Source organism: Eulemur rufifrons, chromosome 30, assembly GCF_041146395.1.
Source record: "Eulemur rufifrons isolate Redbay chromosome 30, OSU_ERuf_1, whole genome shotgun sequence".
Lineage (NCBI taxonomy): Eukaryota > Metazoa > Chordata > Mammalia > Primates > Lemuridae > Eulemur > Eulemur rufifrons.
In genome coordinates, this window is record NC_091012.1 from 118,563,294 (window position 1) to 118,577,274 (window position 13,981).

The following is a 13,981-nucleotide window of genomic DNA, read 5'->3' on the forward strand; positions in this document are numbered from 1 at the left end:
CAAAGTTCAACATCTTTCATGATAAAAACTCTCAACAAATTAGGTGTAGAAGTAATGCACCTCAACACAATAAAGGCCAGGTGAGGCAAGCCCACAGCTAACATTATACTCAATGGTGATAAGCTGAACACTTTCCATCTAAGATCAAGAATAAGACAAGCACACCCACTCTCACCACTTCTATTCAACATAATAGTATTGGAAGTCTTAGTCAGAGCAATTGAGCATAAGAAAGAAATAGGCATCCAAATTGAAAAGGAAGAAGTAAAATTGTCTTGGTTTCCAGATATGATCTTGTCTGTAGGAAATCCTACAGACTCCTCCAAAAAACTATTAGAATTAATAAACAAATTCAGTAAAGTTTCAGGATACAAAATCAACATACAAAAATGAGTTGCATTTCAACCGTACATCTGTTAAGGGGTTCATATGCAAAATATATAAGGAACTCAAACAACTCAACATAAAAAAAACACCTGATTAAAAAATGGGCAAAGGACCTGCATAAACATTTCTCCAAAGACAACATGCAAATAAATGGCCAACATATATGAAAAAAATGCTCAACATCACTAATCATCAGGGAAATTCAAGTCAAAACCACAGTGAGATATCACCTCACATCTGTTAGGATGGTTATGATAAATAAAACAAAAGGTAAGTGTTGGCAAGAATGTGAGAAAAGGGTACCTCCGTATGTGGTCAGTGGGAATGGAAATTGGTACAGCCATCATGGAAAACAATATGGAGCTTCCTCAAAATATTAAAAATAAAACTATCATATGATCTAGCAATTCCAGTTCTGGATATGTATCTAAATGAACAGAAATCACTATCTCAAAGAGATACCTACACTTCCATGTGCATTGCAGCATTATTCCCAATAGCCAAGATATGGGAACACCTAAATACCCATCAATGGATGAATGGATAAAGAAATTGTGGTATGTACATACAACAGAATATTATTCAGCCTTAAAAAATGGAAATCCTGCCTTTGGCAACAACATAGGTGGACCTGGAAGGCATTATGTTAAGTACAATAAGCCAGACACAGAAAGACAAATATTGTACAATCTCACTTATGTGTAAAATCTAAAATAGCCAAATTCATAGAAGCAGAGAGTAGAATGTTGGTTTCCAGGGACAAGAGGAACAAGGAAATATAGAAGTAATGGTTAAAGGGTACAAAATTTCAGTTATGCAAGATAAATAAGTTCTGGGGATCTACTATACAGAATAGTGCCTATAGCTAACAATACTGTATTGTATACTTAAAATTAGGGAAGATCTTATATTAGTGTTCTTACTACTAAAAAAAGAGGAGACAGGAGGAAACTTTTGGAGGTGATAGATTGCTTGATGACCTTCATGATTTCATAGTTGTATACTTATCCTCAAACTCATCAAGATTTTTATATAACAATCATACCTCAATAAATTGGTTTTAAAAAATAAAGATACTGGAACTCTTAGCTCTTTTAGTCTATCCACATGGATAAGCTGCTTTGTCAAAATATTTACATGTACTTCAATTAAGCAGATATCAAACAGTTAAAATGTTTATATTGAAATATTAACGTGTGAGACTATTACATTTTAAACTGTCACATCATCTCTTAGAATAGCACAATTCATTCTACATAATTGAATATATTATGAAGTGACTTAAGGATTGTCACGTTAATTATAGGCAACCAAATATAGAAGGCTTTCAAAATTTTGAGGACATTTGAATTTGTAGAGAATCAAGGTTGATTAAACCATTATGTAGTACATTAAATTTAAAGCAGATGAACCTTAAACAAACCATATTCTAACTAATCAATAGTTCTCTTGCATACATGAATTACCGCCTCTTCCATGATTAAAGGTTATTTATCCTAAAAGAACACAATAGCATTTTTTAATGCAGTCTTCTACATGGAGCCAGATGAAATTAAGTCTGAGATAAAATTATTTGGCCAGTTTGCTTGCTGTTGCAAACCTTTAATGAACTTAAAACCATTATTAATGTAACACAATATCACAGTATTATAGGTCATATAGGATGTCACCTTTGGAAGAAGCTGGGTGAAGGGTTCATGGGATTCTATGTACCATTTTTGTTACTTTCCATGAATCTACAGTTATTTTAAAATAAAAAAGTTTTAAAAATGATATCACTCTGGGAGATCGAGGCAAGAAGATCGCTTGAGGTCAGGAGTTCGAGACCAGCCTGAGTGAGATCAAGACCTGTCCCTACTAAATACAGAAAAAATTAGCCGGGCGTGGTGTTGTGTGCCTGTAGTCCCAGCTACTTGGGAGGCTGAGGCAGGAGGATCACTTGAGTCCAGGAGTTTGAGGTTGCTGTGAGCCAGGCTGATGCCACAGCACTCTAGCCCGGGCAACAGAGCGAGACTCTGTCTCAAAAAGAAAAGAAAAGAAAGAGAAGAGAAGAGAAGAGAAGAGAAGAGAAGAGAAGAGAAGAGAGGTAATGCTTATATATAATCTAAAAAATAATTTGTATCTGACAAGTTGTGTGACTTTGAGCAGTCCTTTAATCTCCCTGGGCCTCAATATCCTCATTCTGAAAATGAGAAGGTTGGACTAGATAATCTCTAAGAATATATCAGCTCCAAGTCTATGAGTTTAGTTGATAAAAGAAAAAAGGAACAAAGGGTATCACAATTAGTAAATAAACCACCACAATGTGTAAATGTGAAAACATTTTAAAATAATAACACACAGCCCCAGGAGAGAATTTTAGTTCTCTCTGCTCTTTTATGTATTTTTGCATTTTTATGTTTTAACTTTTTAGTTAGATGGTATCAAACAAAGTCAAACCAAAGTATTTAAATAAGGGAGAAAACTTCATTTAAAAATTATTTGTTATATAGCAACAGGATCCCTTCAAACCCTACTGTTTATATTATAAATTTTATTAGGCTGGTATCAACATATGTACACTATTTGTTTTACTTAATATTACTTTATATATTTATTTTTGCATATTTATGTGTTCCTGACATTCATCACTTTTAATGGAAATATTAATCCATTGCCTAAACATGTAACAACTTGCCTAGTAATTTCTCCACAGCAGTATTTCAGATACTTTCTAGTTTGGACTGGCATACAATGCAGAGCTGAAAATGTCTTTGTGCACTAGGCCTTTTCCTCTTCTTTTGAAGTATTTCCTTGGTAAATGTTACCCATATTCTATAAGCAGCATATAAAAATATCTTTTTCCCCACAACACTATCAACAATGACCCATTCAAATTGATTTTTACTAATTAAATGTAGTTAAGATGTATCTTAGTCCATTTTGCATTGCTATAAAGTAACACCGGGACTGGGTAATTTATAAAGAAAAGAGGTTCATGTTTTATTTTATTTTTTATTTTTGAGACAGAGTCTTGCTCTGCTGCCTAGGCTAGAGTGCCGTGGCATCAGCCTTTCTCATGGCAACCTCAATCTCCTGAGCTCAAGCGATCCTCCTGCCTCAGCCTCCTGAGTAGCTGGGACTACAGGCACACACCACCACGCCCGGCTAATTTTTTCTATTTTTAGTAGAGATGGGTCTCGATCTCACTCAGGCTGGTTTCGAACTCCTGACCTCCCAGAGTGCTAGGATTACAGGGGTGAGCCACCATGCCTGGCTTGGCCTGTTTTAAGATTTGTATACTTTTACATATCATCAATAATTTAAACAAATAGCCTGAAAAATTTATATATGTAGACATCCATGTACTGACCAATCAGATCAAAATATGGAATATTTTAAGCACCTCAGAAGGCTCTTTTGTGACCTGTCTGGGTTCGTTCTCTAGAAAGGGTAACCATTGTTTTAAATTTGTTATCCTAGATCAGTTTAGCCCATTCTGAATTTCATACAAAGGAATTATATACAGTGGTGGTGGTGTTATTGTTTTGGGGGAAATAGGAAAGTTAAATAACATTGCTGTAGCCCTAAGAATATTTGATGGTGGGATTCAACAAAACAACAATTCCAAGTATAGGAGTCACTTTCCAAGTCATACTAATTCTAGAGGTGCTTTCCTACAGAAAAAAAAAAAAAGAAAGAAAAAGAAAAAAATAATGCCAGGGTGAACTACAAAACCTTTCTCAGAGCAGCTAAGGAAAACACTTTTTTTGAAAAGAGGGATTTAGTCATGAGTATAGTCTCACTGGAGAAGAGTGAATGTCTAATATTTCAGTATCATATGAATCTTTACACAGAGACAAAAGGGAACAATAAAAGCTAGAGTGATTAAAAGACAATTGCTGCAGTTTGTGAGAAGACGCTGAGAACCTCTTATAATCAGGATATCTACTCTGCACTGATGAGTCCCATGAGTTTCAATAATGTTTGGCATATTGCAGGCATTCAATAAGTATCTGGTGAAAGAATGTTGAATTAACTGAATAATGAGTAAATTTGAAAGAAAACTTCTAAAATATTTACCAGATTATATTCTACCACCCAGAAAGCAGAAATGAACTGAAGATTAATGGTACATGTTTTTGTAAACCTTCAACTTTTCTTTTTAAAAAAAAATCCCAGTTTTAATGGTCTCTCAAGTAAATAGCCATAAAACAATATGTGCACAATTCCCTAAACAGTTTTGAAATATCTAACAGCCCTTCAGTTTATTGATTAATTTTTCTATTGATACTAGGGCAGATTTTCATGGAGAAGTTAAACCAATATTATTTATTAGATGGCTAGATTTGGATAGCGTCTTAACATGCAAGTATTTTAGATATGAAATAGAATTGTTTTATACTTTTGTTCTCCAAGAAGCCCTGGATAAATTCTCATACACTCATGCATCGATTAACAATGGGGCTATGTTCTGAGGAATGTGTCACTGGGCAATTTCTTGGTTGTACAAACATCATAGTGTACTTACACAAACCTAGGTGGTATAGCCTACTACACACCTAGGCTACATAGTAGAGGCTATATTGCTCCTAGGCTACAAACCTGTACAGGATGTTACTGAATTGAACATTTTAAGCAATTGTTACAATGGTAAGTATGTGTGTATCTAAACATTTCTAAAGACAGAAAAGGCACAATAAAAATAAGGTATTATCATGATATCATCTATGAATTCTACAAAAATCTTTATACACACAAACTGGAAAATGTAGAGGAAATGGACAAATTTTTAGAAACACATAGCCTTCCCAGGCTCAACCAGGAAGAAATAGAATTCTTGAATAGACCAATATCAAGAACTGAAATCGAAACAGCAATAAAAAACCTTCCCAAAAAGAAAAGCCCTGGACCAGATGGGTTCACATCCGAATTTTACCACACCTACAAAGAAGAACTGGTGCCCATCCTACATAAACTATTCTCCAATATCGAGAAGGATGGAATTCTCTCCAGCACGTTTTACCAAGCCAACATAACATTGATACTAAAACCAGGAAAGGATGCAACAAAAAAAGAAAACTACAGACCAATATCTCTTATGAATATAAATGCAAAAATTCTCAATAAAATCCTAGCAAATTGAATCCAAGTGCTTATCAAAAAAATAATCCATCACGACCAAGTGGGCTTCATCCCAGAGATGCAGGGATGGTTTAATATACGCAAATCTATAAATGTAATTCACCACATAAATAAAGGCAAAAATAAAGACCATATGATCCTCTCAATAGATGCAGAAAAAGCATTTGACAAAATTCAACACCCTTTTATGATAAGAACACTTAACAAAATAGGCATAGACGGGACCTACCTAAAAATGATACAAGCCATATATGACAAACCCACAGCCAACATCATACTGAATGGGGAGAAATTGAAAGCATTCCCACTTCGAACTGGAACCAGACAAGGCTGCCCACTGTCCCCATTACTTTTCAACATAGTATTGGAAGTCCTTACAAGAGCTATCAGGCAAGAGAGCAGAATCAAGGGAGTCCAAATAGGGAAAGAAGAGATCAAACTCTCACTCTTTGCTGATGATATGAAGTTATATCTGGAAAACCCCAAGGATTCAACCAAGAGACTCCTGGAATTGATCAATGAATTCAGTAAAGTCTCAGGTTACAAAATCAATACACACAAATCAGGCATTCATATATGCCAATAACAGTCAAACGGACAACCAAATTAAGGACTCAATACCCTTCAAAATAGCAACAAAGAAAATAAAATACCTAGGAATATATTTAACTAAAGAGGTAAAGGACCTCTACAGGGAGAACTATGAAACACTGAGGAAGGAAATTGCAGAGCATGTAAGTAGGTAGAAAACCATACCATGCTCATGGATCGGAAGAATCAACATTGTTAAAATGTCTATACTACCCAAAGTGATCTACAGATTCAATGCAATCCCTATTAAATTACCAACATCATTTTTCACAGATATAGAAAAAATAATTATACACTTTGTATGGAATTAGAGGAGACCCCATGTAGCAAAAGCAATTTTAAGCAATAAAAACAAAATGGGAGGTATTAATTTGCCAGACTTCAAACTATACTACAAGGCTGTGGTTCTTAAAACTGCTTGGTATTGGCACGAGTGCAGGGACACAGACCAGTGGAACAGAACAGAATATTCAAATATAAAACCATCCTCATATAGCCATCCAATGTTTGACAAAGCAGATAAAAATATACTATGGGGACAAGAATCCTTATTCAATAAATGGTGCTGGGAAAATTGGATAGCCACATGTAGAAGACTGAAACAGGACCCACAGCTTTCACTTCTCACAAAAATCAAATCACGGTAGATAACAGACTTAAACCTTAGGTGTGAAACGATTAGAATTCTAGAAGAGAATGTAGGAAAGACTCTTACAGACATTGGCCTAGGCAAAAAATTTATGAAGAAGACCCCTAAGGCAATCACAGCAACAACAAAAATAAATGAATGGGACCTGATTAAATTAAAAAGCTTCTGCACAGCCAAAGAAACAGTCACAAGAATAAACAGACAACCTACAGAATGGGAAAAAAAATTTTTGCATACTACACATCAGATAAAGGACTGATAACAAGAATCTATTTAGAACTCAGGAAAATCAGTAAGAAAAAAATCAAACAACCCTATCAAAAAGTGGGCAAATGACATGAATAGAAATTTCTCAAAAGAAGATATAAGAATGGCTAACAAACATATGAAAAAATGCTCAACATCCCTAATAATCAGGGAAATGCAAATCAAAACCACAATGAGATATCACTTAACTCCAGTGAGAATGGCCTTTATCAAAAAGTCCCAAAACAACACATGTTGGCATGGATGCGGAGAGTCAGGAACACTCGCACACTGCTGGTGGGACTGCAAACTAGTGCAACCCCTGTGGAAAGCATTATGGAGATACCTTAAACAGATTCAAGTAGACCTACCATTTGATCCAGCAATCCCATTATGGGGCATCTATCCAAAGGAACAAAAGTCATTCTATGACAAAGACACATGTACCCGAATGTTTATAGCACCACAATTCACAATTGCAAAGATGTGGAAACAACCCAAATGCCCATCGATTCATGAATGGATTAGTAAACTGTGGTATATGTATACCATGGAGTATTACTCAGCTATAAGAAATAACGGTGATATGGCATCTCTTTGGTTCTCCTGGAGAGAGTTGGAACCCATTCTATTAAGTGAAGTATCCCAAGAATGGAAAAACAAGCCCCACATGTACTCACCAGCAAATTGGTTTCCCTGATCATCATCTAAGTGCACATTTGGGAATAACACCAATTGGGTATCGGACTGAGGTGGGGGGTGGGGAGAGGGGATGGGTGTATACCTACATGATGAGTGCATTGCTCATTGTCTGGGGAATGGTCACGTTTGAATGTTCTGACTTGGGGGGGATGGGCAGGACATGGGCAATATATATAACCTGAACTTTTGTACCCCCATAATGAGCTGAGATAAAAAAAAAAAAAGAAAAATAATCAAATAAAAAAAATAAGGTATTATTATTTTATGGGACCACTGTTACATGCATTCTATTGACTGAAATGTTATTATGTAACACATGACCATAATTAAAATAATGCCATAATTAAATACACTGTGGTATCCTGGATTTGGTCCTGGAATAGAAAAAGAACATTAGTGAAAAAAGTGTGAAATCCAAATAAAATCTAGAGTTTCATAAATGGTAACAAGCCAATAGTCACTTAGTTTTGAGAGATGTATCATGGTATGTAAGATGTTAATGTTAGGGAAGTTGGGTGAAGGGTATATGGGAACTCTATACTATCTTTACAGCCTTTCTGTAAGTCTGTAATTATTCCAAAATTAAAAGTTTATTACAAATAAAGCAGTAAGCCCCACTGGTCTTTGCTAGAAAAAATAATGGATGTTTACCATTTATGTGACTTTATTAGGCAAAATTAGACTCACTAACCAGTTTGCTAATATTAAGGGAGGGGGAATGAAAAGGATCTCTTATGTTCCTTTTTAAATATTATAGGAGCACACATCTAAAAAGATTTTTATTAAATATATGTACATTAATACATTCTTTTTTTAGACAGAGTCTCGCTCTGTTTCCTGGGCTAGAGTGCCGTGGCATCAGCCTAGCTCACAGCAACCTCAAACTCCTGGGCTCAAGCAATCCTTCCGCCTCAGCCTCCCGAGTAGCTGGGACTACAGGCATGTGCCTCCATGCCTGGCTAATGTTTTTCTATATATATAATTTCAGCTGTCCAGTTCATTTTTTTCTATTTTTAGTAGAGACAGGGTCTCGCTGTTGCTCAGGCTGGTCTAGAACTCCTGAGCTCGAGCGATCCTCCCGCCTCAGCCTCCCAGAGTGCTAGGATTACAGGCATGAGCCACCGTGCTCGGCCTACATTAATACATTTTAAATAAGTGTACTTACAGATGTGAAAGAGAAGTAAGGGTAGGAGGGGAGTATGGTTACCAAAAGGCAACATGAAGGATCCTTGTGGTGATAGCAATGTTCTATCTTGACTGTATCAATATGATACAGTTCTGACATTGTACTCTAGTTCTGCAAGATGGTTTTATTGGAAAGAAACTAGGTAAAGGATATACAGGATCTCTGTATTCTTTCTTTCTTTCTATCTTTCTTTTTTTTTTTAAAAAAAAAAAAAAACCACAACACTTTATTTCAACCTTTATCCAAAATGTAAAAAGTGTTAAAAATGTGTAGTTCTGAGCCCCAGACACTAACCTCCCATCCTCATAGGCAGTAGAGAGGAAGGGTTGTTCAGGATACAAGTTCAGAGTTCCTCCCACTCCTAGAGAAAAGGGAAGCCCAGGCATGGTGCAAGACCAGAACACCAGGGCCCTATGAAGAATAGGCCCCTTTCCCAAGGCCCAAGGCCCTCGAACAAAAGCCCCACCCCAAACTCTCCCCTTCAATGAAGAGGAAACATTTACAATTCTTGAAACTTGTCCAGGAACATGGTGCACACAGGCAGCTGGCTGACCAAGGAGGACTAGGGCCTGTCTCCCTGCTTTTTGGCAGGAAGGATGGGGTACCACTCAGCTTCCTCTTCCTCACTCTCCTCTTCCTCAGAAACATCAATGCATATAGTAACAATCTGGAGGTGCCCAGTGATCCGCACAGGGCCAGAGCCTGACTTCAGGTGGAAGGTTACAGGTGGTAGGAGCTGGAAGTCATCCAAACTAAGCATGGGCTGGTGGGACAACTTGAGGTTAGCCACAGGAACTTCAATCTGCTGCTGGTCATGGTTCCGGGCCACAACTTCTACCACATTACACTCGTCTTTGGCCTCCTGGGTGAGACACAGCATGGTCAATGCCAGCATGTGCTCTGCACTTTGAAGGTGAAGGAGCGGGTGTGCCTGGAGAGCTCACAGCTGAAGAAAAAACTGTCCATAGTGACTGGGGCCGGTATCCGCAGACCCCCGACACCCTCGGTCCGGACTCGGCTCTCCTGACTCAGAAACGCTAAGGCAGTGGCAATGCCAGCGGACATACTGCAAGGGCCGCCTCCAGTCTGTATTATTTCTTACAACTGCATGTGAATCTATAGTCTCAAAATAAAAAGTTTAGTTAAAAAAATTAAAGATGAGAAGTTTAAAAGGCAAAAAAATAATGGTACTCAAAGTGTAACAGAAGTAAAAGTCTGAAAAAGGGCAAAATGTATTATGTGTTTTCTCTTTAAAACCCTCCACCTTTTCTAGGAATTAAAAACCTGCATTCCTGCCCAAGTCCAGTAATCAAAGTGGTAAAAAAATGTTCTTTGTCTTCTAGTATCTTAAACCACAGGAGATGGCTCAACAGAATTGTCCAAAGGTCACAAGATCATCTTCACCAAGAGATAAGGTTGGCCGGGCGCGGTGGCTCACGCCTGTAATCCTAGCACTCTGGGAGGCTGAGGCGGGTGGATTGCTCAAGGTCAGGAGTTCGAGACCAGCCTGAGCGAGACCCCGTCTCTACTAAAAAATAGAAAGACATTATATGGACAACTAAAAATCTATATAAAAAAAAAAATTAGCCGGGCATAGTGGCGCATGCCTGTAGTCCCAGCTACTTGGGAGGCTGAGGCAGTAGGATCGCTTAAGCCGAGGAGTCTGAGGTTGCTGTGAGCTAAGCTGACGCCACGGCACTCACTCTAGCCTGGGCAACAAAGTGAGACTCTGTCTCAACAAAAAAAAAAAAAAAAAAAAAAAAAAAAAAAAAAAAAAAAAAAAGAGATAAGGTCGACCAAAACCACCAACTACAGTTAAACAATAGCCCAAAGCCACGACATGTGGCACTGGTAACATAGACCAGAGCCCAACCTCTGAAAATGCCCCTTTAAAAAGCCCTGTATTTCTGCTTGAAGGCAGGATCATGGCCTTTCAAGATGCTGGTCTGCTGTCCTCCTCATTTGCTGTCAAATTAATAAACTTCTCTTTCCTTTTCCTCAAACCACTTGTCCTCATTCTTCGTTCTTACTGATTCGGCCTTGGGGACAAGTACTGAACTTTCAGTAACAAAAGGATTGATAATGCTATAGACATAAGATTTGATAATTATGAATCATATTAACATTGATTTTCCTTGGCCTAACTGAAATTGTAAAGAAAAGAAACTATCAAGGACTTTTCAGAATAATCAGGAATACTTTTTCAATTTATAGCTTATAATAGGTAATATAACCAAGAGACAATTATACAAAAGCATAGAATGAAAGTTATCTCCCCTTCCCCTTGTCCCTCACTGAGGAAAACTTCAGTGACATCTTCATTGACATCAGTGACATCTTCATGACCAGTTTGGGAAGGAGAACTAGATTTTAAAGGCACTGAAAGTAATGTGAATCTATGAATCAAATCTACCATCTTTGATGACTAAGTTAATGACATGCCCATTCTTGGGCTCACTATTGTTTTGGATGATAAATTGTGATTCACTCTCACAATGGCACCATTTCTTTTCCACCCCCAGGATCTCACACTTTCCATTATCTTCTCTAACTCTTTCTCCACTGGTTCATTTTTTCCTCAAAATGCTCAAGGCTTCCCTATCTTTAAATCTCCTGATCTCCTCACAAATAGCTTATTACTTAACAAAGGAAAAAAATAGTGAAGGAGACCAAAATATTTCTCCCCAAAATATTGAGGATTGTTAAGTTAAAGACACAAGGGAACACTCTGCCTCAACCTCTATTTGCTTGATGGCCGGACATAAATTCTTCCTCCTGGAGATAGCACTTGCTTATCAGCCCGGAGAAGGCACCAGCAGGCACCAGAGGAATCTGGGATCAGATTTTACTATCTTCACCCATTTTCCTGCCTTTTAAAAGACTGGAACTGCTCTCTTCTTTGTCTCATCACTATACAATTTATGGCTCTTTATTAAAATACTAGAAGGCCCCTAATCTACTGCTTTGAGAGATACACTTTTTAACTGAGGCCTCTCCCGTGTGCTGGGTATAGCACATGTTAATAAACTTCTGCTTGTTCTTTTGTTAATCTGACACAGGAGAGTGTCTCAACTAAGAACCTAAAAAAAGGGAAAGAAAAAAATGTTCTCCTCTACGGTAGCTTCATAATGGAGAAACCCAGCAAACACCAACTTTAACAAGTGAACAAAGTTAACCCCAGTAATGTGACCAACTGATATCCTGTGGCAACTGATAGGGTGCTCTAAGAAGGAAATAAGATCACTTGTGATATTCCTACAAAAAATGTACAACTGAACTGAGTCACAATATTAGGAAAACCCCAAATTAATGGGCATTCTACAATGACCTCAAAATATAAATGTTATGGAAGATGAAGAAAAACAAACTGTTCTATATTGAAAAGGCATGACAACTAAATATAATACGTGAAATTCTGAATTTGCTCCTAGGCCATGAAAATTTGCTATAAAAACATTGTGAAACCTGACAAAGTTTGTTTCTTTTTCTTTAATTTTTTTTTCTACTTTTTAGTAAGGATGGGATCTCGCTCTTGCTCAGGCTGGTCTCGAACTCCTGACCTCAAGAGATCCTCCCACCTTGGCCTCCCAGAGTGCTAGGATTACAGGCGTGAGCCACTACGCCCGGCCTTCAAAGTTGACAAAATTTGAATATGGACCATGGGTTAAGTAATAGTATCATACTAAATAATTTTCCTAATCTTGAAAGTTATAATGTCTTATGTAAGAGAATATCTGATTCTTAGGAAATATATACTTGAAGCATTTAAGGGTACAGGTATGATGTATTTAATGTACTTTCAAATTTTTCTGAAAAATATGTATACATATGTATGTATGTGAAGATAAAACAAATGAAGCAAAATATTTTTAGAAGTTTGAAATTATATCTACATACAAGTTCTCCCATCTCCTCCCCCCCCAAAAAAATCTAGAATTTAGGTTCAAAGTTGTAAAATGAACATGCATGTTTATCTTCCTTCTTTCCATGGAGATCCCAGTAAAACGAAAAAGGAATTTAAAAGGTACAAACCTACAACTTTGACTAGAACAGAATGGGGCCATTGAAGGACAAAAGATCATTACAAATTTTTGGTAGGCAGTAAGAGTGGACTGATGATAGCAGATGGGAGGAACCTGGAACCTAGAATTTGTGGGACTATCTTACAACTGAGGAAGAAGCGACCATTACTATAAGGTACTGAGGCAGTCTTAGGTTTAGAGTCGGTAGGTGCTATGGAAGACAGGAGAAAAAAGTAGAATGGAAAACCATCAAATGCCTGCACTCTGCTTCTGAATTCCAGCTCAAAAAACTGCTTGCAATCATGTGTTTAATCATCCAGCAAAACAAAACTGAGGCAATTTCTCTAAAGAAACGGAATGAATTGAGGATATTGCCAGCTTTCTGCCAACATACTCTACTAGATGATAAGCCCTGTTTCTCAGTCAGTCTTTTAAAATAACCAACAATCAAGGATCAGACAGACATTTGAGTAAAACTTGCAACTTAAGTGAATGACCAAGAGAAACAAAAATAAACCCCAGAAAATAAAGATAATTCAGGGATCAGACATTAAGAAGTCTATTTCTATAAGAGAAATATGAGGAGAAATTGTATTCATTAAGCTAGAACAGAATACTGTAATAAATAGTTGGAATATAGAAATAAAGTAGGGATAAGGCAGAAAAGGAAGGTCAAAAGAGCCTGAGTATAGCCATCTTGGCTGACACCAGACCCTAGCCACCCTCAATAAGGAAGTTGCCAGCAAGTCACCAGCCTGGGACCAACCCAGAATGGATGAACTACTAAGCCGGATGCCTTATAAACAGTTTGTGCTTAATCTTTCTGTGACAGCAGTTTATGATTAACCTTTATGGCCTGAACACAAGACAATGCTGGTCACATATGGCTATTTCCTGACAGGGCTTTTGAACATTTAAAAACATTATCATTGCCCCATAAGGTGTCCCCCTCCTGCTTGGGAGAGGACCCCTACTCCATGCAGTAGGATCTATTATCTCTCTCTCAAATTTTCTGTCACTAGTTGGCCCACTCTCGAATTCATTCCCTTGTGAAGCCAAGAACCCACTTGGCAA

The 13,981-nt window shown here is 37.4% G+C and overlaps 1 pseudogene; it reads right to left on the minus strand.

The window, feature by feature from the left end:
* Positions 1 to 9,447: 9,447 nt before the first annotated feature.
* Positions 9,448 to 9,950, minus strand: LOC138378712 (nucleoplasmin-3 pseudogene; annotated as a pseudogene).
* Between the last annotated feature and the right edge of the window lie 4,031 nt (positions 9,951 to 13,981).